The 26,963-nt window shown below is 39.9% G+C and overlaps 1 protein-coding gene across 1 annotated transcript in view; it reads right to left on the bottom strand.

The window, feature by feature from the left end:
* LOC309550254 (uncharacterized protein) overlaps window positions 1-26,963 on the bottom strand; it is a gene marked incomplete at both ends in the record, with an annotated part of 126,520 nt that overhangs the window by 5,132 nt on the left and 94,425 nt on the right. The window lies entirely within an intron of this gene.

The following is a 26,963-nucleotide window of genomic DNA, read 5'->3' as shown; positions in this document are numbered from 1 at the left end:
TTACACAAGTCCCTCCCCCATACAGTTAGAAAACACTCCCCTAGGCTCACATTTAACCCCTTGATCACCCTCAGTGTTAACCCCTTCCCTGCCAGTGTCATTATTACAATAACAGTGCATATATTTAGTTTAGTGTAGTAATGTCACTGGTCCCCCCAAAAGTGTCAAAAATGTCAGCTAGAGGTCCGATCTGTCCGCCGCAATGTCACAGTCCCGCAAAAAATTGCAGATCACCGACATTACTAGTAAAAAAAAAAAACAATAAAAATGACATAAATCTTTCCCGTAGTTAGTAGATGGGATAACTTTTGGGCAAACCAATCAAAATATGCTTATTGCGATTTTTTTTTTTACCAAAAATATGTAGCAGAAAACAAATTGGCCTAAAATGTTCAAAAATTTGGATTTTCAAAATTTTTTTTGAGAATGTTATATAGCAGAATGTGAAAAATATTGTTTTTTTTTTTCAGAATTGTCGCCTTTTTTTGTTTATAGCGCAAAAAATAAAAATCGCAGAGGTAATCAAATACCACCAAAAGAAAGCTCTGTTTGTGGGGAAAAAAGGACGTACATTTTGTTTGGGTACAGCGTCGCACAACCGCGCAATTGTCAGTTAAAGTTAAGCAGTGCCAAGTTGAAAAAAGTGACCTGGTCATTAAGGGGGCAAATCCTTCCGGTCTTAACCACTTCTGGACTGCTTACGTTATATTTACGGTGGCAGGCTGGCTCGTACCGGCAAAATGACGTAAGTCTACATCGCTCGCCTGGGAGCAGCTAGGGGGCAAAGTCATCTGCTGGTGTTGGTCCACTGTGTTTTATCAAGTCCAAAGTCAGTGCAGCCCTCTACCAGGAAATTCTAGAGCACTTCATGTTTCTCTCTGCTGACCAGCTTCATGGAGATGCTGATTTCATTTTCCAGCAGGACTTGGCACCGCCCACACTGCCAAAACTACCAATACCTGGTCACATGATCATGGTATCACTGTGCTTGATTGGCCAGCAAACTCGTCAGACCTAAACCCCATAGAGAACCTGTGGGGTATTGTCAGGAGGAAGATGAGAGACACCAGATCCAACAATGCAGATGAGCTGAAGGCCGCTATCAAAGCAACCTGGGCTTCCATAACACCTTAGCAGTGCCACAGGCTGATCCCCTCCATGCCACGCCGCATTGATGCAGTAATTCATGAAAAAGATGCCCAAACCAAGTATTGAGTGCATGGACAGACTTTTCACTAAGCCAACATTTCTATACTAAAAATCCTTTTTTTAAGAGGTCTTTTGTAATATTCTAATTTTCTGAGATTCAGAATTTTGAGTTTTCACCAGCTTTAAGCCATAATCCTCAAAATTAAAAGAAAGAATTTCACTTTTTCAGTTGAATTACTGAAAAAAATTAACGTTTTGATGATATTCAAATTTTTTGAGATGCACCTGTATATTACACAGCAAGAGTGGCTGCCGAAATAAATTTGCTCCTGCGTAAAATTACATTTGCAGATACTCTGCGAGTGTTATTGAGTAAATACAATGCATCATTTTTGATGTACAATCAGTTGTATTATTTCAGTAAAATTTAATTTTACATTCATATGTAGATCAAAGGTTGACCGAAGTTATTTTTTTAATGAAATGTATGTCAGTGTAACCCCTTATTAATCCTTAGTTAACCTTAAGCAACCTTAATTATTTACTCTTTTGTCCCCCGCTTAGCTTATATATATATATATATATATATATATATATATATATATATATATATATATATATATATATATGGTTTTTTTTCCTTTTTTTTTTTCCATTCATTTTTTTTTTTTTTACATTAATTTTGTCTGCTAATTTTTTTTAGGGTCACTCAAAAAAATTAGCAAAGCTTAAGAATAAAAAAAATCCTTTTGTTCCAAAGGCAAATAGGTTACCTTTGCCGTGTTTTAAACTGGAAACATAATTTTAGTGTATTTTTACACAGGGAAAATTATAGAAAAAAAATCAACCCCCTTACCCTCCCTCCCCACACCCCCCTCCCCCTTCTTCCCAAAATCCAATGGCAAATCTCTCAAACTTCCCCATTACTCTACTCTACTCTCTAAGGGTTTTCCCTTCTTCAGAGAGGATGAAAGCATTCCATCCCTCCCATGTCTGTCTATATCTCTCTCTATTATGATTTGCTGTTAGAGTCAGGTCTTCCATTTTATTTATTTCCTCCACTTTCTCTATCCAATCCCTCATAGAGAGTGGAGTATTTTTTTTCCACCCCAAAGGGATACATGTTCTGGCTGCGTTTGCTAAGTGACTTATTATGGATCTTTTATATTTTTTTGTTGACATTATTGATTCCTGTAATAAAAAGAAGGCAGGATCCATTTGGATCTCTACCTCCGTAAATTTCTGTATTATCCTTCTGATCTCCTCCCAGAATCCTCTAATCTTGGAACATGTCCAAAATATATGTATCATTGTACCTATTTCCTCTTGACAGCGCCAACATCTATCCGATGTGTTAGGATAGATACTTTTCAGTCTCTGAGGGGTATAATACCACCTTGTTAAGATTTTATAGTTTGTTTCTTGTAATTTGGTACATATAGAAGACTGAAAAGCTCGATCTATTATTTTTTGTTGCTGTTCCGAGGAAAAGGTACAATTAATTTCTTCTTCCCATTTATTTAGAAAATGTAATTTACTTCCGGTTCCGGCGCCGTATGGAGAGGGAGTGAGCGCAGCGGCTCCGACTGACCCCGCTTACAAGATCAGCTAACACCGCTCGCTGGCAGCCCTCATCACCCCATCCAGCGCTGGTGAGTCTCCCCGCATCATCCTGCACCGATGGATCGCTTTGTTGTCCACGGAGACTCCAGCAATTCGGCCGTGCTGCCTCCGGATCCGCCGCTCCAGGCCGCTGCCCAGCCCCCTGGCAATATGGCCGCCGCACCTACAGTGGATGGCGCGGATCTACATCATGCAGCTCTCCCGCCGCAACTAGCCACTGACCCTCAATACCAGCTGATGGCACAAGCGGTGGCTGCGATCCTCACCCCCACCATTACTGAGGCAGTGGAGCGGGCGGTAACCGCAGGGATCACCCAGCTGCGGAAGGAGCTGGGTGACCAGGCCAAAAGGCTTACGGAGGTGGAATCCAGAGTCTCTGACCTGGAAGAGGAGATCCAATCTACTTTTGCCAATGAAACAAAAACGGCACAGACCCAGCAGTATTTGCTGGAGAAAATTGATGACCTTGAGAATCGGTCTCGTAGGAACAACCTACGGATCATCGGCCTGCCGGAATCATTTAATGCGGGTCACCTCCCGGACATTTGTTCCACGTGTATCCCCCAGGCTCTTGGTCTTACTGCCCCATGCACTGTTGAACGAGCACACCGCCTGGGAGCGCCTTCTAATGATCGTAAGACCCCACGACCTGTCATTGTCCGCTATTTGAATTATGCTGACAGACTGTCCATACTACGATCCTTCAAGAATGCCAAGTCGTTAGTCTTGGATGGTAATAAATTGCTCTTGTTCGCGGACTATTCGCAAGAAGTGGCACGCCGTCGCAAAGCTTTCCAACCAGCTTGCAATGCCTTGTTCCAAAAAGGCCTAAAGTTTACCCTAGCCTATCCAGCCACACTCAGATTCACGGATCAGTTCGGCGAATCAAAAGCCTTCTCCATTCCGGAAGAAGCCACGGAATACATCCAGACCCACCTTCATCTCTCGATGGATACATTACCCCCTGCGGCATCATCCGCTTCACCCTCTCATAGAGACCTTCGCAGTCCCCGCAAAGAGTCCTCTAAGAGGGGTCGCTTCTCCTCCAACTCTTCGCACAGAGACAGACTCCGCTGAAATTTTCATTTACTCTCGCTAGCTATGCAATGATAGCCTGTCTCTGTCCCAGTGAGATGTCATACCATTTACATCTAACCCTATCTACACTCCTAGATCCAATGTTTGAATTGGCTTTTTGACTTTATTTTAGCTCTCTACTGCGCCCCACTTGAGTGCATAGATATTCACCGCTACCTATCTGCCAATATTATGGTAACAATGTTTATAATGTTTTCTCTGTTATTCTCCTACTCACAGCCTTACCGAAGTACTGGTGCCTTCAAGTCACCCCCAGCGGGAAGCCATGCCTGGCGAATGATCTGCAATGCTCTCTGCAGCACGTTCCATCTTACCTCAGGGCGAGCGGGCCCAGCCACTACTCGGTAACGCTGTCGGAGGTATGTTTCCATACGGAAAAAAGTGAAGTCCACAGTTCCTATGGTACGTTCTAATGTTCTGTTTATTTTTTTGTGTGTCACGTACCTTCCCCCACTGGCCTGGCTAGTGTGGGAACGGTGCGATAAGTCTTCCCCGGTTATCCCCTTCCTTCATGCCGTCCCTGTGCCTCCCTTTGCTTCCCCTGTACTCCCAGTCCGAGTGACCTACACTTATCTTCCTTTTTCAATGCCTTCGTACAAGCTCCTAGTCCACATACTACGCCCACCTTGACTTACGTATAACCTCGTGGAATGTGAAGGGTTTACGCTCTCCCCACAAACGTATGGCCATACTACGACACTTGCACAGATTAAACACGGACATAGCTCTCCTCCAAGAGTCCCACCTGTCCCAGTCTGACATAGACTGTATGAAAAAGTTGTGGGTGGGTCGAATATACGGCTCTCCTTCCGCCAAGGGTAAAGCTGGTGTACTGATTCTAGTCCACAAACGGGTCTCCATTGACATTTCTCAGGTACATTCAGATGAAAAAGGTAGACTACTGATCCTCCAACTGATGCTCCCCTCTGAATCAGTGATCTTAGTTAATGTCTATGCCCCCACCCCCCCGTCCGCATCTTTTTTCCAACACTTGACGGGCCTTCTGGCCCCTCATATACACTTACCTCTTCTGCTGGGGGGTGACCTAAATGCTGTGATGGACCCCCTCATGGATAGGTCAACTCCCATCCCCAAATCACAACATCCGACGGATGTCTCCCCTTCCCTCCTCGCTAACTTTGCTGATAGTCTCCAACTCCAAGACCTCTGGCGACTGGCATACCCCACTGACAGATCTTATTCCTTCTACTCCTCACCGCACAACTCCTTTTCTCGCATCGACTACTTCTTAGGCAATCACCCGAGTCTGTGTATAACACACTCCCCTGAATTCCATGATATGGTGATCTCCGATCACTCCCCCCTCTCGATAACCTTGTCGTTTTCCACCCCGCAACACTCATATAAACCTTGGCGATTCCCCTCATACTTAGCAAACAACGCTGAACTACGTAGCGTACTAGAAGATACATGGCAGACCTTCCTTTCAGATAATGCACAACATGCTGATTACCCGGTGTTGCTGTGGGAGACGGGCAAAACAGTCCTCAGAGGGTGTATCATCGCCTTCGCCTCGGCATACAAAAGGAAAGCGACGGCTGGCTATCTTCAAGCCAGCGCGGCGCTCCAGGCTGCACACGCTCGTCTCCAACAGCAACATATACCCTTACACGTTACACAGTGGAAGGAAGCTAAACAAGAGTTTGATAAATGGGCGCTAGCGCAGGAACAATTCCATAAGTCGGTACACGATTTACAGTTTCACAAATTTGGAAACAAGTCGGGCAAACTCCTCGCATGTCTCTGCAAAGGTCCACACACTGTCACACCAATAAAATCGTTGCGGGATCACACAGGCTCCCTAGTCTCGTCCCCCAAGGACATTTGGTCATGGAAAGCTTCTACGCCTCGCTATATGGTAAAGACCCCATAGATGAGACCGAGGCCTCCTCCTTCCTTCGGGAAGTATCTCTGCCCACGATTTCTGCTTCTCAACTATCGCAACTAAATGCACCCATTGACATCTCGGAGGTCCTTGAAGCCATCTCTTCCCTGTCCCCTGGCAAAGCTCCTGGCCCCAATGGCTTCTCCTCCGAATTCTTCAAATTAATAACACAGGCCTTATCCCCCTCCCTACTATCTCTCTTCCAATTTATCTTAGATGGTGGTCCTTACATCCCTACAGGGTCACAAGCCCACATAAAATTGATCCCCAAACCGGGTAAGGATCCGTCCGAACCCGGGTCGTACCGGCCCATTTCATTAATCAACCTCAACGCCAAACTGCTTTCCAAAATAATAGCCCGCAGACTAGCACTCATAATGCCCACGATCCTCCATCCCTCTCAATCAGGTTTCACCAAGGGTAGATCTGCCACAGCCAACATACGTAAAGTACTAGCCATCCTGTCACAACAACAGATTGCCCCGCAGTCGGATATCGCCATATTCACACTTGACGCCGAAAAGGCGTTTGACAACGTCAGCTTTCAATGGTTGCACCTAGTCCTCCAAAAATTTGGCTTCACGGGCCCCTTTCTACACCTCATCACCACCATGTACAAATCACCTACTGCGAAAGTGGTCACCTCCAATGTCTTGTCTGACAACATACCCCTCCACAAGGGTACCCGCCAAGGCTGTCCCCTGTCACCCCTCCTCTTTAACTTAGCCCTAGAGCCCTTATCCCGCTATCTCGCTAATCATGCAAATCTATTCGGAGTCCAGGTTGGTAATACGGAACTTCGATCGGTATTATTTGCAGACGATATATTATTATTCTCTTCCAACCCGGCACAGGACGCGGGTACAGTTAAAACCATATTTGATAGATTTAGACTGTGCACTGGACTCCGCATAAATTATGCTAAGAGCGAGATCTTATCCCTGAAATATACGCAGTCACCTCCATGGTCACAGCTCTCCCCTTTTCCGTTAGCAAAATCCCACATTAAATACCTAGGGATCCACATTGGTAGGACACCGTCGACCCTATACAGCCTGAATTACACCCCACTTCTCCAGAAAATCACCAAAGAACTGTCCGGGTGGTCCAAACTTCCCATATCTCTAATTGGGAGATGTCATCTATATAAGATGGTCTCCTTCCCCAAATTGCTATATGTGATACAGACCCTGCCCCTTCTGATTAAACACAAAGATCTGATGATCTTTCACAAGGCCCTCACTACCTTTTTATGGTCCTCTAAAAAACCCCGCATTGCCTTGCACAAACTATACCCCCCGAGAATCAGAGGCGGCATGAATCTCCCCGACATAAGGTTATATAACTTGTGTAGTCTTGTTAGGGTTGGTCTAGACTGGACTCATGGCACCTCCACTGTCTCCAATTACTTACTGGAATCACATAATGCACAACCATTCAATCTTAGTGCTATCTTGCACTGCAAGCTGGGTGACTTACCTGTGCATTTAAGACAACATGTTTTATTCAGAGACACTGGGGCTGAGTGGAAGGAGGTACGCAAGAAACTTGGTTGCCCAAAATACTTATCTAGATCTCTGCACATCTGAGGTCTTCCTGCTTTCTTCCACCTCAACCTGGAAAGGATCTACTCTACCTGGGCAAACCGTGGTCTGGAATTCTTATACCAACTCTACGACCCCACTTCTGGATCCCCGCTTTCTTTCTCTACCCTTCAATCTCCTTTCGGAATACCCGCCACTCAGTACCTTTATGTGCATCAGCTACATAGCTTTGTCAATTCCCTTTGCTCTAAACCATCTGGACGTTTCACCCTTGACCCTCTGGACTCTTTGAACTTGGAACCTCCCTTGAAGATATCACAGCTATACCGACCACTCCAGCTTGCATTGGAAGCCAAGGCCAAAGGTTACCTCTCTTCCTCTTGGGATAAAGCCCTGTCACTCACGGCCACAAAACCTCTTCTATTGTCTGGATTTAAAACCACCTGTACCTACATCTGCAACGCCTTTTGGAGAGAGCAACAACTCAAAATATTACACCATGCCTATGCTCCCTTCTCTTCCTCCCGTTCGGACTCCCCTTACCAAGCTTGCTCCTGGTGTTTGTCCTCTCGTCCTACACTGCTACACAAACTATGGTCGTGCCCTCACATCTCTAAGTTTTGGGACCAAGTGGAACTCATGACCCTTCGGGTCACATCCCTTCAACCTTCCAGAGACCCTCTCCCTCTTCTGTTTGGTTACTTGGATGGGGCACCCAAGACAGTCACAGGGATGAATCCTCGACAAATGGCAACCATTACCAGTAAACACAAACCCTGGATAGCCACCTGCTACATGGTCTCCAGGAGAGTCATACTCCGTCATTGGGTATCCCCCACGCCTCCCCGAGTGGGAGAAGTCAAGTTGGATCTTACGGCTCTCCTTCAAAGGGAATACTTGGACTTGGTCCTAAACAAAACCATACCTGGTCTGTTCTGGAGGAAATGGTCTGCATACATGGAACTATTTCCTACTCATCTCCCACGCAGCCCGAACGAGACTTCCTCTACTGCCACCACTGGGAGACCATTCTCCCCCCCCCACATTCCACTCACCTCTGATCAACTCCTCATCAATGCTCTAGACTTACTCAGATATTAGGTTCAATACCCAGCTTGCATCCGATGTTTACACCATAGATGTATGATTGTACCCTAGATGTATGCTTAAGGTTTTAGCTTTCCTACTAGGCTGATCTTTCCCTCACTTTCTGCTTACTCGGCCCTCTTAACCTTATACCTCCTTACCCCTCCCACATCCCTTCTCCCCCCTCCCCCCACTCTTTACCTGTTCTCTCGCTCCTAATATCCTAAACTGAAACCTACTTTCCACTCTGTGGGGGGCACAACAATATCGACAAACTGATACCAGAAGGAGATACCCCTGGGTATCCCTAGGAATACCCTCCCCCCCCCGACCCTCATGACCCTCATGACCCTTTTCTTCTTTGTTATTATATGCCTATTACACAATGCTTTACGGTACATCAGGGATACCTGATGACTTGTTACAATTTGTTTGAATCTTTGAGTTTCTGTAAATGCATGATGCTTTGTGCAAAATTGTTAACCTTTGAAATACTAATAAAAATTTTCTTAAAAAAAAAAAAAAGAAAATGTAATTTAGCCTGGTCTTTAGGTGTCACTAACAAATTATACATTTTAGATAGCGTGTGGTTTAAGGTTCCTGTTTCTGAGCAATATTTTTCAAAGGTTGTTTCTTGTCTTCCGTAACTCTGAGGATGTGGTAGTGCCTCAAGGTAATGATGTACCTGTAGGGCACTCCAGAACGGAAGTCCAAAGGTATCTTCTTTGTTCATCAATATCTCCAATGTCGGCCACTTATCTCCTTTCAAAAAATGTGAGGCTTGGAAACAACCTTTTTTCCTTAGTTCTCCAAATGGGCCTTTTTCCATTCCCATAGGGAACATTGGATTTCCCAAAACAGGGAGTAAAGGGGAGTCTGAATTATTTTCCATCCCCTTTATATATACTTGTGAAACTATATTTAATGTGTTACCTATCAGCGGATGCTTTTTCAAAGTTTCCGGTAGATAGTCATAACACCAAGCGGCCCTATTCAGGGGGATTGATGTTTGAGATTGTTCCACCTGTATCCACAATTTGGATTCCTGATGTCTGCACCAGTCAACTTGACGACATAGATGGGAAGCTTGATAATATCTGCGTATGTCCGGTAGGGACACACCTCCATATTTTTTTGGAAGGGTTAGATATTTGACTGATAATCTTGTTTTTTTTTTTTGCCCAGATAAAATTTATAAATACTGATTGGACCTGTTTGAGATAATGAACTGGAATTCTGATAGGTAAAGTTTGAAAAAGATATAAGAATTTTGGAAGAATAGATATTTTTATTAAATTTGATCTACCGAACCAGGAGTGTATACCTGTGATCCATTTTTCCAGAAGTGTTTTTATTCTATTCAAAAGGGGGGTGAAATTATATTCATATACTTTCTTCATGTTAGGGGGAATAAATGTTCCTAAATATTTAATCGCTCTCCCCGTCCATTTAAACCCAAAGTTTTGTTTCAGATTATGAAAATATGAAGGAGAAGTTCCCACTCCCATGGCTTCTGACTTATCAAGATTAATCTTCATATTAGATAATCTTCCATATATTTCAAATTCTTTTAATAGATTTGGCAATGATATCTCTGGTCTCGTGATCGAAAACATCAGATCATCTGCATATGCAGTAACTTTAAATTGCTTATCTCCCTGTACTATTCCTGATATATCTGTGTTTTGTCTCACTCGACAGAGAAATGGCTCTAAAGATAAAACAAATAATATAGGGGATAAAGGACAACCTTGTCTTGTCCCATTTTTAATGGGAAAAGGTTCTGATAATATCCCATTTACCTTTGTTTGAGCCCATGATGACGAATAAATAGCTTGAATCCATCGAAGCATAGTTTTGTCTACTCCTATAAAGTTCAATGTAGAAAACATAAATTCCCAATTAATGCGATCGAATGCTTTTTCTGCATCTATTCCTAAAAAAATACAAGGGAGATGAGTATTTTGCGCAGTATGTACCAAATGTAATACTTTTATTGTATTATCTTTCGTTTCTCTTTGAGGAATAAAGCCTGCTTGATCTAGATGTATCAGAGCGTTTAGATATTGTGTTAGTCTGTTTGCAATAATCTTTGCGAAGACCTTTAGGTCCACATTCAACAGCGATATTGGTCTATAACTCCCACAGAGGGTTAGGTCTTTCCCCTCCTTGGATATCACTGTCACATGTGCTCCCAAAGAATCTCTACAAAAGTCAGAATTACTGCCCATTTCATTATATAATTTTGTCAAATATGGTCCCAAAATCGGGAAAAATACTTTATAGTACTGTATTGTTAGACCGTCTGGGCCTGGAGCTTTCCCTGATTTTGTCCCTTCAATAACTTGCTGGACCTCTAGAAGAGTTATCGGCATATCCAACTCCCTTCTAATCTCCTCAGGCAGTGTTGGCATTCCAGAGTCTTTAATATAGGAATCAATGTTTATTTTTTCTATTTTATCTTTTTTCAAATTATATAATGCGGAGTAAAAGTCTCCAAAAGATTTCGCTATTTGTTTAGGTAATAATGCTTTTTTGCCTTTAGGAGAGTTAATATATGGGATAAATCTTTTGGACTCCTGTTCTTTGACTGCTCTAGCTAGCATTATAGAATAAATTTATGTCAAATTTGCAAAACAATATTGCCAAAGGAAAGCCTAGACCCCATAACCCATAATCCACACCCCAACCCCCCCCCCCCCGCCAAAAAAAAAAAATATATATATATATATTATTTGTTGTCCAAAGTAGGGAGATAAAACTCATAATGGAAATGTAAAAAATGTTTTTGGTCCATTTCCCACGTTTCTAAAATGGAAATAGCATCATTTTCATGGGAAAAATTATAGAATAAATGTATATTTTTTTTATTTACAATGAAACTAGTTTTAAAACAATCTAGCACTGGTTCCATTCCATAGAGAATAAAATAATTCTCCCTCCCAAATAATGCATGCATTACTTGCTATCTTAAGTAAGGTCAAAGTTATAAAGTTATATTCTAGTACACAGACCCATAGTGAAAATGTGCAATGTTTCTGGTCAAAAAAAAAAAAAAAACATTCCTTTTAATTTTCATGGCATTTTGTCTATTCCATAGAGAATAAAATAATTGCCCCCCCCCCCCCAAAAAAAAAAAAAAAAAAAACAGTAAAAAACAAAACAAAAAAAAAAAAGTATTATTTGTTGTCCAAAGTAGGGACAAAGGTAAAACTCATAGTGGAAATGTAAAAAAAATGGTTCTGGTCCATTTCCCATCTTTATAAAATGGAAACATCATTTTGGCATAAATATTTATGGGATAAATTATAGAATAAATGTATATTATTCTTTAATTACTATTAATCTATTATAGAATAAATGTATATTTTTCTTTATTTACTATTAAGCTACTTTAAAAACAATCTAGCACTGGTTCCATTCCATAGAGAATAAAATAATTACCCCCCCCCAAAAAAAAAAAAATGTATGTATTATTTGTTATCTTACGATAGGTCAAATTTATAAATTTATGTTCTAGAAAACAGACCCATAATGGAAATGTGCAATGTTTCTGGTCAAAAAAAATAAATACATTTTCGTGGCATTTTGCCTATTACACAGAGAATAAAATAATTGCCGCCCCGCCCCCCCCCCCCCCTAAAAAAAACAAAACAAAAAAAAAACACAAAAATGTATTATTTGTTGTCCAAAGTAGGGACAAAGGTAAAACTCATAGTGGAAATGTAAAAAAATGGTTCTGGTCCACTTCCCATCTTTTTAAAATGGAAATATCATTTTGGCATACGTTTTTATGGGATAAATTATAGCATAAATGTATATTTTTCTTTATTTACTATTAAGCTATTATAGAATAAATGTATATCTTTCTTTATTTACTATTAAGCTATTATAGAATAAATGTATATTTTTCTTTATTTACTATTAAGCTATTATAGAATAAATGTATATCTTTCTTTATTTACTATTAAGCTATTATAGAATAAATGTATATTTTTCTTTATTTACTATTAAGCTATTATAGAATAAATGTATATTTTTCTTTATTTACTATTAAAGCGGAGTTCCACCCGAAATTTATACTTACCTCCATCTTCTCGCTCCCGGTCACCTGAAAAACAAATGGATAATCGCAATTTTTTTTTTTTTTTCACTTACCTTTTAGAGAAAATATACTCACCTTACTTCCTTCTTCCTCCCCTCGGCGGCCACGGCGATTCGTCACTTCCTGGCTTTTGCAATGATTCCTGGGAGCTGAACGTCATAGCTCCCAGGAATCATTGCGCCTGCACCGGCCCCGACGTCAGTTCCGGGGCGCGCGCGTCATCCCCTTCTAAACAGCTTCTGGGCATGCCCAGAAGCTGTGGAGGGATGACGCGCGCGACCCGGAAGTGACGTCGGGGCCGGTGCAGTGCATCGTGGGACCGAAGAAGGAGGAAGAGGACCGAAGAGGACGCGGAAGAGGATCGTGCTGGCTTCAAGCTGCCCACACCTGAGATGGCAGCGCTGGAGAAGACAATTTCAAGGTAAGTATATCTCCTGAAAGGTAAGTGCAACCCGGGACAGATCAGAGGCTAGCCATTGTGGAATGTGCTAGCCCTGACTGTCCCGGGGGTATTTTTGTAAAAAAATGTATAACCAGGGTGGAACTCCGCTTTAAGCTATTATAGAATAAATGTATATCTTTCTTTATTTACTATTAAGCTACTTTAAAAACAATCTAGCACTGGTTCCATTCCATAGAAAATAAAGTAATTCTCCCCCCCCCTCAAAAAAAAAAAAAAAAAATGTCTGTATTATTTTTTATCTTAAGATAGGTCAAACTTATACATTTATGTTCTAGTAAACAGACCTATAATGGAAATGTGCAATGTTTCTGGTAAAAAAAAAAAAAAAAAAAAAACAATTTTCGTGGCATTTTGCCTATTACATAGAGGATAAAATAATTGCCCCCCCCCCCCTAAAAAAAACAAAAAACAAAAAAAACACAAAAATTTATCATTTGTTGTCCAAAGTAGGGACAAAGGTAAAACTCATAGTGGAAATGTAAAAAAATGGTTCTGGTCCACTTCCCATCTTTTTAAAATGAAAACATCATTTTGGCATACGTTTTTATGGGATAAATTATAGCATAAATGTATATCTTTCTTTATTTACTATTAAGCTATTATAGAATAAATGTATATCTTTCTTTATTTACTATTAAGCTACTTTAAAAACAATCTAGCACTGGTTCTATTCCATAGAGAATAAAGTAATTATCTCCTCCCCAAAAAAAATAAATAAATAAATGTCTGTATTATTTATTATCTTAAGATAGGTCAAACTCATCAATGTATGTTCTAGTAAACAGACCCATAATGGAAATGTGCAATGTTTCTGGTAAAAAAAAAAACAATTTTTGTGGCATTTTGTCTATTAGATAGAGAATAAAATAATTTATGCCCCCCCCCAAAAAAAAACAAACAAAAAAAAACAAAAACAAAACAAAAAAAAACACAAAAATGTATTATTTGTTGTCCAAAGTAGGGACAAAGGTAAAACTCATAGTGGAAATGTAAAAAAAAATGCTTTTGGTCCATTTCCCATCTTTCTAAATCTTTCTAAAATGGAAAGATCATTTTGGCATAAATGTTTATGGGATAAATTATATAATAAATGTATATTTTTCTTTATTTACTATTAAGCTATTATAGAATAAATGTATATTTTTCTTTATTTACTGTTAAGCTACTTTAAAAACAATCTAGCACTGGTTCCATTCTATAGAGAATAAAGTAATTACCACCCCCCCCCCCCCAAAAAAAAAAAAAAAAAATGTCTGTATTATTTGTTATCTTAAGATAGGTCAAACTTATAAATTTATGTTCTAGTAAACAGACCCATAATGGAAATGTGCAATGTTTCTGGTCAAAAAAAAAAAAAAAAAACAATTTTGGTGGCATTTTGTCTATTACATAGAGGATAAAATAATTGCCCCCCCCCCCCAAAAAAAAAAAAAAACAGAGAAAAACAAACAAAAAAAAAAGTATTTTTTCTTTATTTACTATTAAGCTACTTAAAAAACAGTCTAGCACTGGTTCCATTCTATAGAGAATAAAGTAATAACCCCCCCCCCCCCAAAAAAAAAAAAAAAAAAAATGTATGTATTATTTGTTATCTTAAGATAGGTCAAACTTATAAATTTATGTTCTAGAAAACAGACCCATAATGGAAATGTGCAATGTTTCTGGTCAAAAAAAAAAAAAAAAAACAATTTTCGTGGCATTTTGTCTATTACATAGAGGATAAAATAATTGCCCCCCCCCCCCCAAAAAAAAAAAAAAAAAAACACAGAAATGTGTTATTTGATGTCCAAAGTTGGGACAAAGGTAAAACTCATAGTGGAAATGTAAAAAAATGGTTCTGGTCCACTTCCCATCTTTTTAAAATGAAAACATAATTTTGGCATACGTTTTTATGGGATAAATTATAGAATAAATGTATATTTTTCTTTATTTACTATTAAGCTATTATTGAATAAATGTATATCTTTCTTTATTTACTATTAAGCTATTATTGAATAAATGTATATCTTTCTTTATTTACTATTAAGCTATTATAGAATAAATGTATATTTTTCTTTATTTACTGTTAAGCTACTTTAAAAATAATCTAGCGCTGGTTCCATTCTATAGAGAATAAAGTAATTACCACCCCCCCCCCCCCAAAAAAAAAAAAAAAAAATGTCTGTATTATTTGTTATCTTAAGATAGGTCAAACTTATAAATTTATGTTCTAGTAAACAGACCCATAATGGAAATGTGCAATGTTTCTGGTCAAAAAAAAAAAAAAAAAAACAATTTTCATGGCATTTTGTCTATTACATAGAGGATAAAATAATCCCCCCCCCAAAAAAAAAAAAAAAAAAAAACAGAGAAAAACAAAAAAAAAAAAAGTATTTTTTCTTTATTTACTATTAAGCTACTTTAAAAACAATCTAGCACTAGTTCCATTCTATAGAGAATAAAGTAATTACCCCCCCCCCCCAAAAAAAAAAATGTCTGTATTATTTGTTATCTTAAGATAGGTCAAACTTATAAATTTATGTTCTAGTAAACAGACCCATAATGGAAATGTGCAATGTTTCTGGTCAAAAAAAAAAAAAAAAAAAACAATTTTCATGGCATTGTGTCTATTACATAGAGGATAAAATAATCCCCCCCCCCCCCAAAAAAAAAAAAAAAACAGAGAAAAACAAAAAAAAAAAAAAGTATTTTTTCTTTATTTACTATTAAGCTACTTTAAAAACAATCTAGCACTAGTTCCATTCTATAGAGAATAAAGTAATTACCCCCCCCCCCCCAAAAAAAAATGTCTGTATTATTTGTTATCTTAAGATAGGTCAAACTTATAAATTTATGTTCTAGTAAACAGACCCATAATGGAAATGTGCAATGTTTCTGGGCAAAAAAAAACCAAACAATTTTCGTGGCATTGTGTCTATTACATAGAGGATAAAATAATCCCCCCCCCCCCCAAAAAAAAAAAAAAAACAAAACAAAAAAAAACACAGAAATGTATTATATGTTGTCCAAAGTTGGGACAAAGGTAAAACTCATAGTGGAAATTTAAAAAAATGGTTCTGGTCCATTTCCCATCTTTCTAAAATGGAAATATCATTTTGGCATACGTTTTTATGGGATAAATTATAGAATAAATGTATATGTTTTCTTTATTTACTATTAAACTACTTTAAAAACAATCTAGCATTGGTTCCATTCCATAGAGAATAAAATAATTACCCCCCCCCCCCCCAAAAAAAAAAAAAAAAAAAAAAAAAATCAATGTTTCTGGTCCAATTAAAATGGAAACAAGCTACTTTGCTTCTTAAACTAGCCCCGCTCAAATCAGAAATAATCTGCTGTGACTTTAACACAGTGAATTCTGATTGTATCGGTTCATAAGAATGAGTATTTAGGATTTAATAGCTGTTTAAAAAAAATTGCATGATATGAAAATGTATAACCTTAATGATTGCTCATATATGTGAATGTGAATGTGTAATGTATATGTAAAGCGCTGCGTAAATTGACAGCGCTATATAAGTACCTGAAATAATAATAATAATAATAATAATAATAATAATAATAATATAAAAAGCTATATCTTTACCTTTCCCATGTTGGATGTTTCCTCGCTCAGGCCACAATCTATGAGCTGCAGTCAGTACGGGAAAAGCTCTCCTTTATATACATCCTCTTTGCATACATTGAAAGTAACGCTGACTTTTTTTTTTTCACCCAGTAAGCTGAATGTACAGCTATTTTTTTTTACTAGTATTATGTAAAGGTCACATTGTCCTGCATTGTATGCGCTCATTGTCTTTACTTGCACCTGCATTTCAAAGCTTTATCTAAACAGCTATGTAGAACAAAACATTTTTACTCTGTCCGTCAGCAGAACTTTTTTTTTTCTGGAACTCAAAAGTGTTTTTTTTTTTTTTTTCTCTAATTAATAATGATGTAAGGATTGCAGAAAATGTCATCACAAAAAAAAAAAAAAAAAATCTGAATCATAATTCTTTACACAATAATTATATAAAGAAAAATAGTTTCTCCAAGTATTTTGAAAAGTCCATCCTTCTTACCCAAAATACATTTCAGTCTTTTAATAGAAGGTGACGGATTTAGTTCACCTAATTAATTATTTTTTATGACAAAATCCTGTTTTTTCCATCTTTTTTTTCCATCTCAGGGCTGCTATTTATTTATTTCAGGTACTTAAAGCAATAATAAAGCCTTTTTTTTTTTTTTTTTTTAATAACAAAAATGTCATACTTACCTCCTCTGTGCAATGGTTTTGCACAGAGCAGCCCTCATCCTCCTCTTCTCGGGTCCCATGCTGGTGCTCCTTGCCCTTACTTTGTGCCGGGTGCCCCCACAGCTAGCACCCAAGCAGGCGCACTCCTGAGCAGCGGCTCTGTGTATAAATTCAACCTCAGAGCACTGGTTTGCCCCCCGCATACCCCCTCCCCCTGGGCCTTCTGACTGACTGACTGGGTGTAATTGACAGCAGCGGGAGCCAATCAGGAGAGCAATGCTCCCATGGACATCATTGGATCAAGATTGGGCTCAGGTAGGTATGGGGGGGGGGGTGCTGCACAAAGAAGGTCTTTCACCTTCATGCATAGAATGCATGAAGGTATAAAACCTTGTGCGTTTAGAACCGCTTTGACCACTTCAAGACCACACCTATTTCTGACATTTGTTGCTTACAAGTACGGATGGCCTTGCGGTTCGCCCGGCGGTCGGTTCACGGCAAATTTTACTTGTTCGCTACCCGCCGAATTTCCGAACACATGGCGTTGTTCGCGGCGGCCATATTAGTTTACATTGGTGAGAACTTTGACCCATGACACAGCCTTCAGGTGGAACGGGACAGCCGATTGAAACATTCCAGCACATGGACAGTCCCCCTACCCTATAAATAGACCTGAGCTGTCGGCCATTTCACATTCCGTTTTTTGCCAGTGTAGGGAGAGGTTTGCTGTGCTCATGAGGGAGAGATTGCCAGACACAAATAGCTCTGTGAAGATCCACAAAAGTCCTTTTCAGGGCTGGTATTTCGGTATAGGTCTACTAGTATTTTCTCAGGTTAGGGGCAGGTATCCAGTCGGTGCTTTAGGGGCAGTTAGAGATCGGCTGCAGTCACACACAAATCGCTCTGTTAATGTCCACAAAAGTCCTTTTCAGGACTGGTATTTCGGTATAGGTTCAGTCTCTCTTCAGTATAGGGACAAGTATCCAGTCTATGCTTTAGGGGCAGTTAGAGATCGTCATCTGCAGTGACAAAAAACGCTCTGTTAATGTCCACAGAAGTCATTTAAAGGGCTGCAATGTCGGTATAGGTCTATTACAGTTTCTTCAGTATAGGGACAGGTATCCAGTCTGTGCTTTAGGGGCAGTTAGAGATCGGCTTCTGCAGTGACACAAATCGCTCTTTTAATGTCCACAAAAGTCATTTAAAGGGCTGCAAATTTTTTATTATTGCTGTGCAGTGCACTAAAAATGGGGGAGGGGGGGGGTGGCTGAGGGGGTAGTCCACAGTATAATATACTTTGTAGAAAGCATATTATAGTGGATTAGTAGTATTATTGTGCACTGTGCAGCATTGTGACAGGGGGGTGACTGAGCGTTGCTGCAGCAATACTACACACAGTGACAAATGCACTTATAATGTATTATAACTGGTGTGATAGACCAATGTCCCCCCCCCCCCAATACCACATATCGAAGTGGGGTGTTATCTGAGTATACTTTTACATGTTTATTTGTGTCCTATAACAATATTGTCTCGTTTGCTGAGTTAAGTCTGGTACACACAGTGCCAAACTCACTGGCCAATTTTTTGAACTGGTGTGATACACCAATGGCCCCCAATACCACATATTGAAGTTGGGTGTTATCTGAGTAAACTTTTACAAGTGTATTTGTGTCCTGCAACAATATTGCCTCATTTGATGAGTTAAGTCTGGTACACACAGTGCCAAACTCACTGGCCAATTTTTTGAACTGGTGTGATACACCAATGCCCCCCCCCCCCATACCACAAATTGAAATGGGGTGTTATTTAACAGTATAATTTTCTAAGAGTGTATTTTAGTCCTGCAAAAAGTTGGCCTATTGCTGTGTAAACTGTACTACAAACAGTGACAACAGTTACTGGCCAATTATTTGTAGAACTGTTGTAATAAACCTGTGGCCCCCAATACCACATATTGAAGTGGGGTGTTATCTGAGTAAACTTTTTCAAGTGTATTTGTGTCCTGCAACAATATTGCCTCATTTGCTGAGTTAAGTCTGGTACACACAGTGCCAAACTCACTGGCCAATTTTTTGAACTGGTGTGATACACCAATGGCCCTCCAATACCACATATTGAAGTGGAGTGTTATTTAACAGTATCATTTCCTAAGATTGTATTTTAGTCCTGCAAAAATTTGGCCTCTTTTGCTGTGTTAACTGTGCTACACACAGTGACAACAGTTACTGGCCAATTATTTGTAGAACTGGCGAACTGACGGACCGACAGATGAGGAGAGGCAGGCAAAACTTGCATTGCACAAGAGGTACAAAGCAGACTTTCAAATGTATCAGGAGCGAGCTATCAACCATGTACAGTCACATCTGGCGCTCCCAGGACGCCGTCACATGGCTCCTCAGTGTGGGCTTTTTTTTAATGTGTCCAATGCGGACAACAGTGTTGCCATCTGCAGCCTTTGCAGTCAATGCATAAGTCACGGTAAGCCCAACACTCACCTAGGGACAACTTCCTTAAGAAGGCACCTGAAATCCCATCACCGAGTCCAGTGGGAGCAACACCGTCAGAACCCACAAAGCCACACTCCAGGCTCTCACCATCCAGGCTCTTCTCCTTCTCTTTCTCCTGTCTCCTCACAGTTGTCCAACACTCCACCTTCCATGTTGCCGTTGTCACGTTGTTCTGGAAAAAGGCAGGCTTCTGTGGCTCAAATGTTGGAGCATAAAAAAAGGTGTCCGACAGGTGTCTGACTACATCGGGTTAACGGCCGATGTGGACGCTCTGAGGAGTGATGAACCCCTGGACTACTGGGTGGGCTTGACCTCTGGCCAAAGCTTGCACAATTTGCAATGGAACTGTTGGCTTTCCCCTGTCCAGTGTCCTGTCCGAAAGGACGTTCAGGGCAGCAGGGGGGATTGTGACCGATAAGCGCACTCGCCTAGATGTAACGCTCCTGCATTTTATGTATGATGTGGATTTTCAGCTGCAGAAATATTCCACTTCAGTAGTCATGTAGAGAAACGCTGAGACACCAATCCCAACTCCCAATGACTCATCATGTGTGGATGATCTCAATTCAGCAAGTAAATACACACACTCAATAAGATGTTTCCTAGAGTGACTTATGTATATAGTAACACAGTGATGATAGGCTGAAGAGATAGGTTGGGTAGAGATGGTAGATGACAGACACTTGAAAGGAAATGTTCTTGAAAGTAAGATAGTAGCAGATGGGATGCAGATAGGTTTAGCAATCATGTATGGTAGCAGATGACAGAGAAGCAGGTGGACATACAAGAGAGATCAACCCAGTGCAAGAACAGGTGGTAGTAGGCTCAAGAGCTAGCAATCTTAGATAATGCAGATGTAGTAATAGTCCTTAGTATGCAGAGCTAGATAGTGTAAGCTTTAGTATGAAGGTTATAGAGGTTTCCCCTGTGGGGTACTTATCACTAATAGCAATGTAGCAGAGGAGAGGTTCGGCAAGAGCGGATGATCCGGTAGCGGGATACAGGGATCAGCGCAGCGTGGTTCCGACAGCGAGGTATGCTTGCAAGCATGAGAGCTTCAAGACAGGTTAGCATCAAGGCACAAAGCAGTTTGAACGAACACATGTGAGTGAGAGACGGCGATCTAAATGGCCATCCAGTCCGGCGCTCAGTGATGACAGCATCAGTCTTAAAGGTGTATGCGCACCTTACCAAAAGAGAATGGTGGGGCGCATACACTTATGAAAGAGTAATTAGGGTACCCAAAGGTACCAGAACATTACACTAGCTCATGACAGTGTAGACTACCTCACATTTATAAAAATGAATGAGCATGGATCTCTGAGGAATTCAACACATGTGACCAGTAGACCATGTTTCATTGAAATTCCTCATGACAGGCTACAAATATCTGCCAGACTGCCATCCACCTAAAACAATTCCTGGTCCTTGTTTTTGCTAAATACAGCGTCATAAAAGGCATTTCATGTCCATTGAATGGCTAATTTTTGCAGCCTATACAGGCCGATACTTACTTCTGTATCCTGTGTGAATGCCTAATGTACCTCTAGCCATCAAATACTACATTATTTGCTGTCAGTTAAACCCATGTGGGCTCATTTTTGGGGCTTATACAGGCCAACACTTACTTCTGTATACTGTGAATGCCTAATGTACCTTCAGCCACAGTATACTACGTTCTTAGCTGTCAGGTAAACGCATGTGGGCTAATTTTTGGGGCCAATACTGGCCAACACTTACTTCTGTATCCTGTGAATGCCTAATGTATCTTCAGCCACAGAATACTACGTTCTTAGCTGTCAGGTAAACCCATGTGGGCTAATTTTTGGGGCCTTTTATGGCCAACACTTCTGTTTCCTGTGAATGCCTAATGTAACTTCAGCCACAGAATACTATGTTCTTAGCTGTCAGGTAAACCCATGTGGGCTAATTTTTGGGGCCTTTTATGGCCAACACTTACTTATGTATCCTGTGAATGCCTAATGTACCTCTAGCCATCAAATACTACGTTCTTTGCTGTCAGTTAAACCCATGTGAGCTAATTTTTGGAGCCTATGCAGACCGACACTTAATTCTGTATCCTGTGTGAATGCCTAATGTACCTCTAGGCATCAAATACTACGTTCTTTGCTGTCAGTTAAACCCATGTGAGCTAATTTTTGGAGCCTATACAGGCCGACACTTACTTCTGTATCCTGTGTGATACCTAATGTACCTCTAGCCATCAAATACTACGTTCTTAGCTGTCAGGTAAACCCATGTGGGCTAATTTTTGGGGCCCATACTGGCTGACACTTACTTCTGTATCCTGTGAATGCCTAATGTACCTTCAGCCACAGAATACTACATTCTTAGCTGTCAGGTAAACCCATGTGGGCTCATTTTTGGGGCCTTTTATGGCCAACACTTACTTCTGTATCCTGTGAATGCCTAATGTACCTTCAGCCACAGAATACTACGTTCTTAGCTGTCAGGTAAACCCATGTGGGCTAATTTTTGGGGCCTTTTATGGCCAACACTTACTTCTGTATCGTGTGAATGCCTACTGTATATCTAGCCATCAAATACTACGTTCTTTGCTGTCAGTTAAACCCATGTGAGCTAATTTTTGGAGCCTATACAGGCCGACACTTACTTCTGTATCCTGTGAATGCCTAATGTACCTCTAGCCATCGAATACTACGTTCTTTGCTGTCAGTTAACCCCATGTGAGCTAATTTTTGGGGCCTATACAGGCCGACACTTACTTCTGTATCCTGTGAATGCCTAATGTACCTCTAGCCATCAAATGCACTATGTTCTTTGCTGTCAGTTAAACCCATGTGAGCTAATTTTAGGAGCCTATACAGGCCGACACTTACTTCTGTATCCTGTGTGAATGCCTAATGTACCTCTAGCCATCAAATACTACGTTCTTAGCTGTCAGTTAAACCCATGTAGGCTAATTTTTGGGGCCTATACAGGCCAAAACTTACTTCTGTATCCTGCGAATGCCTAATGTACCTCTAGCCATAAAATACACTATGTTCTTTGCTGTCAGTTAAACCCATGTGTGCTACGTTTTGGAGCCTATACAGGCCGACACTTACTTCTGTATACTGTGAATGCCTAATGTATCTCTAGCCATCAAATACTACGTTCTTTACTGTCAATTAAACCCATGTGAGCTAATTTTTGGAGCCTATACAGGCCGACACTTACTTCTGTATCCTGTGTGAATGCCTAATGTACCTCTAGCCATCAAATACTACGTTCTTAGCTGTCAGTTAAACCCATGTAGGCTAATTTTTGGGGCCTATACAGGCCGACACTTACTTCTGTATCCTGCGAATGCCTAATGTACCTCTAGCCATCAAATACACTATGTTCTTTGCTGTCAGTTAAACCCATGTGTGCTACGTTTTGGAGCCTATACAGGCCGACACTTACTTCTGTATACTGTGAATGCCTAATGTATCTCTAGCCATCAAATACTATGTTCTTTACTGTCAATTAAACCCACGTGAGCTAATTTTTGGAGCCTATACAGGCCGACACTTACTTCTGTATCCTGTGTGAATGCCTAATGTACTTCTAGCCATCAAATACTACGTTTATTGCTGTCAGTTAAACCCATGTGTGCTAATTTTTGGAGCCTATACAGGTCGACACTTACTTTTGTATCATGTGAATGCCTCATGTACCTCTAGCCATCAAATACACTACATTCTTTGCTGTCAGTTAATCCCATGTGAGATCATTTTTGGAGCCTATACAGGCCGACACTTACTTCTGTATCCTGTGTGAATGCCTAATGTACCTCTAGCCATCAAATACTACGTTATTTGCTGTCAGTTAAACCCATGTGGGCTAATTTTTGGGGCCTATACAGGCCGACACTTGTGCCTGTCCTTGTGCCATACTCACACAGGTACTCATTGATGGCCCTCTGCTGTGTGTGCAGCCGCTGTAGCATTGCCAATGTTGAGTTCCACCTGGTGGTGGTGAGCATGTCACAAATGAGGCGGTTGGTTGGCAGGTTGAATTCCCGTTGAATGGCCACACTTTTCTGGCCTGCCTCAGGAGATCTTGGAAGCCTGGGTATCTGTTCAAGAAATGCTGCACCACCAGATTCAGGACATGTGCCAAGCATGGAACATGTGTCTAGTGTCCCTGTCAGAGGGCAAGGGGAAGGTTGGTGCCATTGTCACATACAACCATTCCTGGCTCAAGCTGTCATGGCGTTAATTATCTCTGAGCCTGCCCGCTGCAGAGCTGACAGACCATATATATATTTAAATATCAATGTATGGTCTATACTGAACTGACCAATAGATACTCAATTGCCCTATATATGTATAGATTTCAATGTCTGATCTATACTGAACTGATTGATATATATTCAATTGCCCTATATGTATATATATATATATATATATATATATATATATATATATATCCATATACATATATATATCAATATATGGTCTATACTGAATTGAAGGATATACAGTATACTCAATTGCCCAATATATGTATAGATATCAATCAATGTATGGTCTATACTGAACTGACCGATAGATACTCAATTGTCCTACATATGTATAGATATCAATATATGGTCTATACTGAATTGTCCGATATATACTCAATTGCCCTATATATATATATATATATATATATATATATATATATATATAGATATCAAAGTATGGTCTGTACTGTACTGACCGATAGATACACAATTGCCCTATATATATATATATATATATATATATATATATGTAGATATTAATGTATGGTCTAAACTGAACTGACTGATAGATACTCAATTGTCCTATATATGTATAGATATCAATATATGGTCTATACGGAACTGACCGATAGATACTCAATTGTCCTATATATGTATAGATATCAATGTATGGTCTATACTTAACTGACTGATAGATACTCAGTTGTCCTATATGTATATGCAGATATCAAAGTATGGTCCTTACTGAACTTACTGATAGATACTCAATTGCCCTATATATATATATATATATATATATATATATATATATATATAGGTATAGATATATAGATAGATAGGTAGATGGAAAGATCTCTCTCTCTCTCTCTCTCTCTCTCTCTCTCTCTCTCTCTATATATATATATATATATATATATATATATATATATATAATAAAGTATGGTCTATACTGAACTGACCGTTAGATACTCAATTGCCCTATATATATGCAGATATCAATTTATGGTCTATACTGAACTGACCGATAGATATCAATTACCCTATATACGTATGTATATAGATATATAGATATCAATGTATGGTCTATACTGAACTGACCGATAGATACTCAATTGCCCTTTATATGTAAATATATATATATATATATATATATATATGTAGAAATCAATGTATGGTCTATACTGAACTGACCAATAGATACTCAATTGCCCTATATATGTATAGATTTCAATGTATGGTCTATACTGAACTGACTGATAGATACTCAATTGCCCTATATATATAACAGGTACTGTTGTGGAGGGATCTGGGGGTCAAAAAGACCACAAACCCCCCCCTCTCCACTTAAAAGCATTTAGAACACCAAGTTTGGCTGTTTTGAATGCTGTCATTTTTTTTTTATTTGGCGCCGAGTACCGGGAAGTGATGTCATGACACTCCCGATCAGAGCCGAATGCAGCTTTGATCAGGTCTTTTCTTCGGCGGCTGTGCAGGTAGGATGCCCAGGAATGTCCCCTCCCGCTCTTTGTAATGACAGCCAAGCGACTTCTCAGCCGCATCGGTTGTCATTACAAGACAGCCGACCGTCGGCTATGGACGCCGGTACTGGGGTAATGCCTCTAGCTGCAGCCATCACTTTTCCGAAATATCGGCAATATCGGTAACTTAAGGTGCCGATTCCGATATATCGGGGAAAGTGCATATCGGCCTCCGATATATCGGTGTTGCCGCTAATCAGTCGATCCCTAGTATATACCCGGAAAGTGCAATATTCTCTCATCACGGGATAAATGTCACCTTTTTGATCACTTTCAATAAGTGGACATTGTCTACACTATTAATCACTGATTTTTATACATTTTACATTGCTTTGTGGATCCCAATTGCACACTCTGCACTTTATTTTATGCATTTACTGAGTGGAAACTGTTTACAATTAGTGATGTCGCGAACCTAAAATTCGCGGTTCGCGAACGGCGAACGCGAACATCGGCAAATGTTCGCGAACCGGCGAACCGGGCGAACCGCCATAGACTTCAATAGGCAGGCGAATTTTAAAACACACAGGGACTCTTTCTGGCCACAATAGTGATGGAAAAGTTGTTTCAAGGGGACTAACACCTGGACTGTGGCATGCCGGAGAGGGATCACGCAAAAAAAAGTTCTTAAAAATTATAATTTTTTGATAGAGAGCCAATTATTGGAAAAATTAAAAAAAAATAAAAATAAAAAATTTCTTTGGATTTAGCATCTGGGGGGTCTAAAAAGTGTACCTGTGAAGTTTCAGCTCTGTAGCATGTCCAGAACCCCTAAAAAACAGCATTTTTCTTATATTTTCAGGAATATGGCTTCTCTGCGGCTGGCTTTTTCTCTTGCAGGCATTTAGCGGGCATTTTTTTAGGCAGGCATGTCATTTTTTGTATTTAGTGTCTGGGGGGTCACAAAAGTGTACCTGTCAAGTTTCAGCTCTGTAGCATGTCCAGAACCCCTAAAAAACAGCATTTTTCTTATATTTTCAGGAATATGGCTTCTCTGCGGCTGGCTTTTTCTCTTGCAGGCATTTAGCGGGCATTTTTTTAGGCAGGCATGTCATTTTTTGTATTTAGTGTCTGGGGGGTCTAAAAAGTGTACCTGTCAATTTTCAGCTCTGTAGCATGTCCAGAACCCCTAAAAAACAGCATTTTTCTTATATTTTCAGGAATATGGCTTCTCTGCGGCTGGCTTTTTCTCTTGCAGGCATTTAGCGGGCATTTTTTTAGGCAGGCATGTCATTTTTTGTATTTAGTGTCTGGGGGGTCACAAAAGTGTACCTGTCAAGTTTCAGCTCTGTAGCATGTCCAGAACCCCTAAAAAACAGCATTTTTCTTATATTTTCAGGAATATGGCTTCTCTGCGGCTGGCTTTTTCTCTTGCAGGCATTTAGCGGGCATTTTTTTAGGCAGGCATGTCATTTTTTGTATTTAGTGTCTGGGGGGTCTAAAAAGTGTACCTGTCAAGTTTCAGCTCTGTAG

Source organism: Pelophylax lessonae, assembly GCF_965119305.1.
Source record: "Pelophylax lessonae genome assembly, chromosome: 1".
NCBI classification, from domain to species: domain Eukaryota; kingdom Metazoa; phylum Chordata; class Amphibia; order Anura; family Ranidae; genus Pelophylax; species Pelophylax lessonae.
This window is presented reverse-complemented; position numbering and strand designations above follow the sequence as displayed.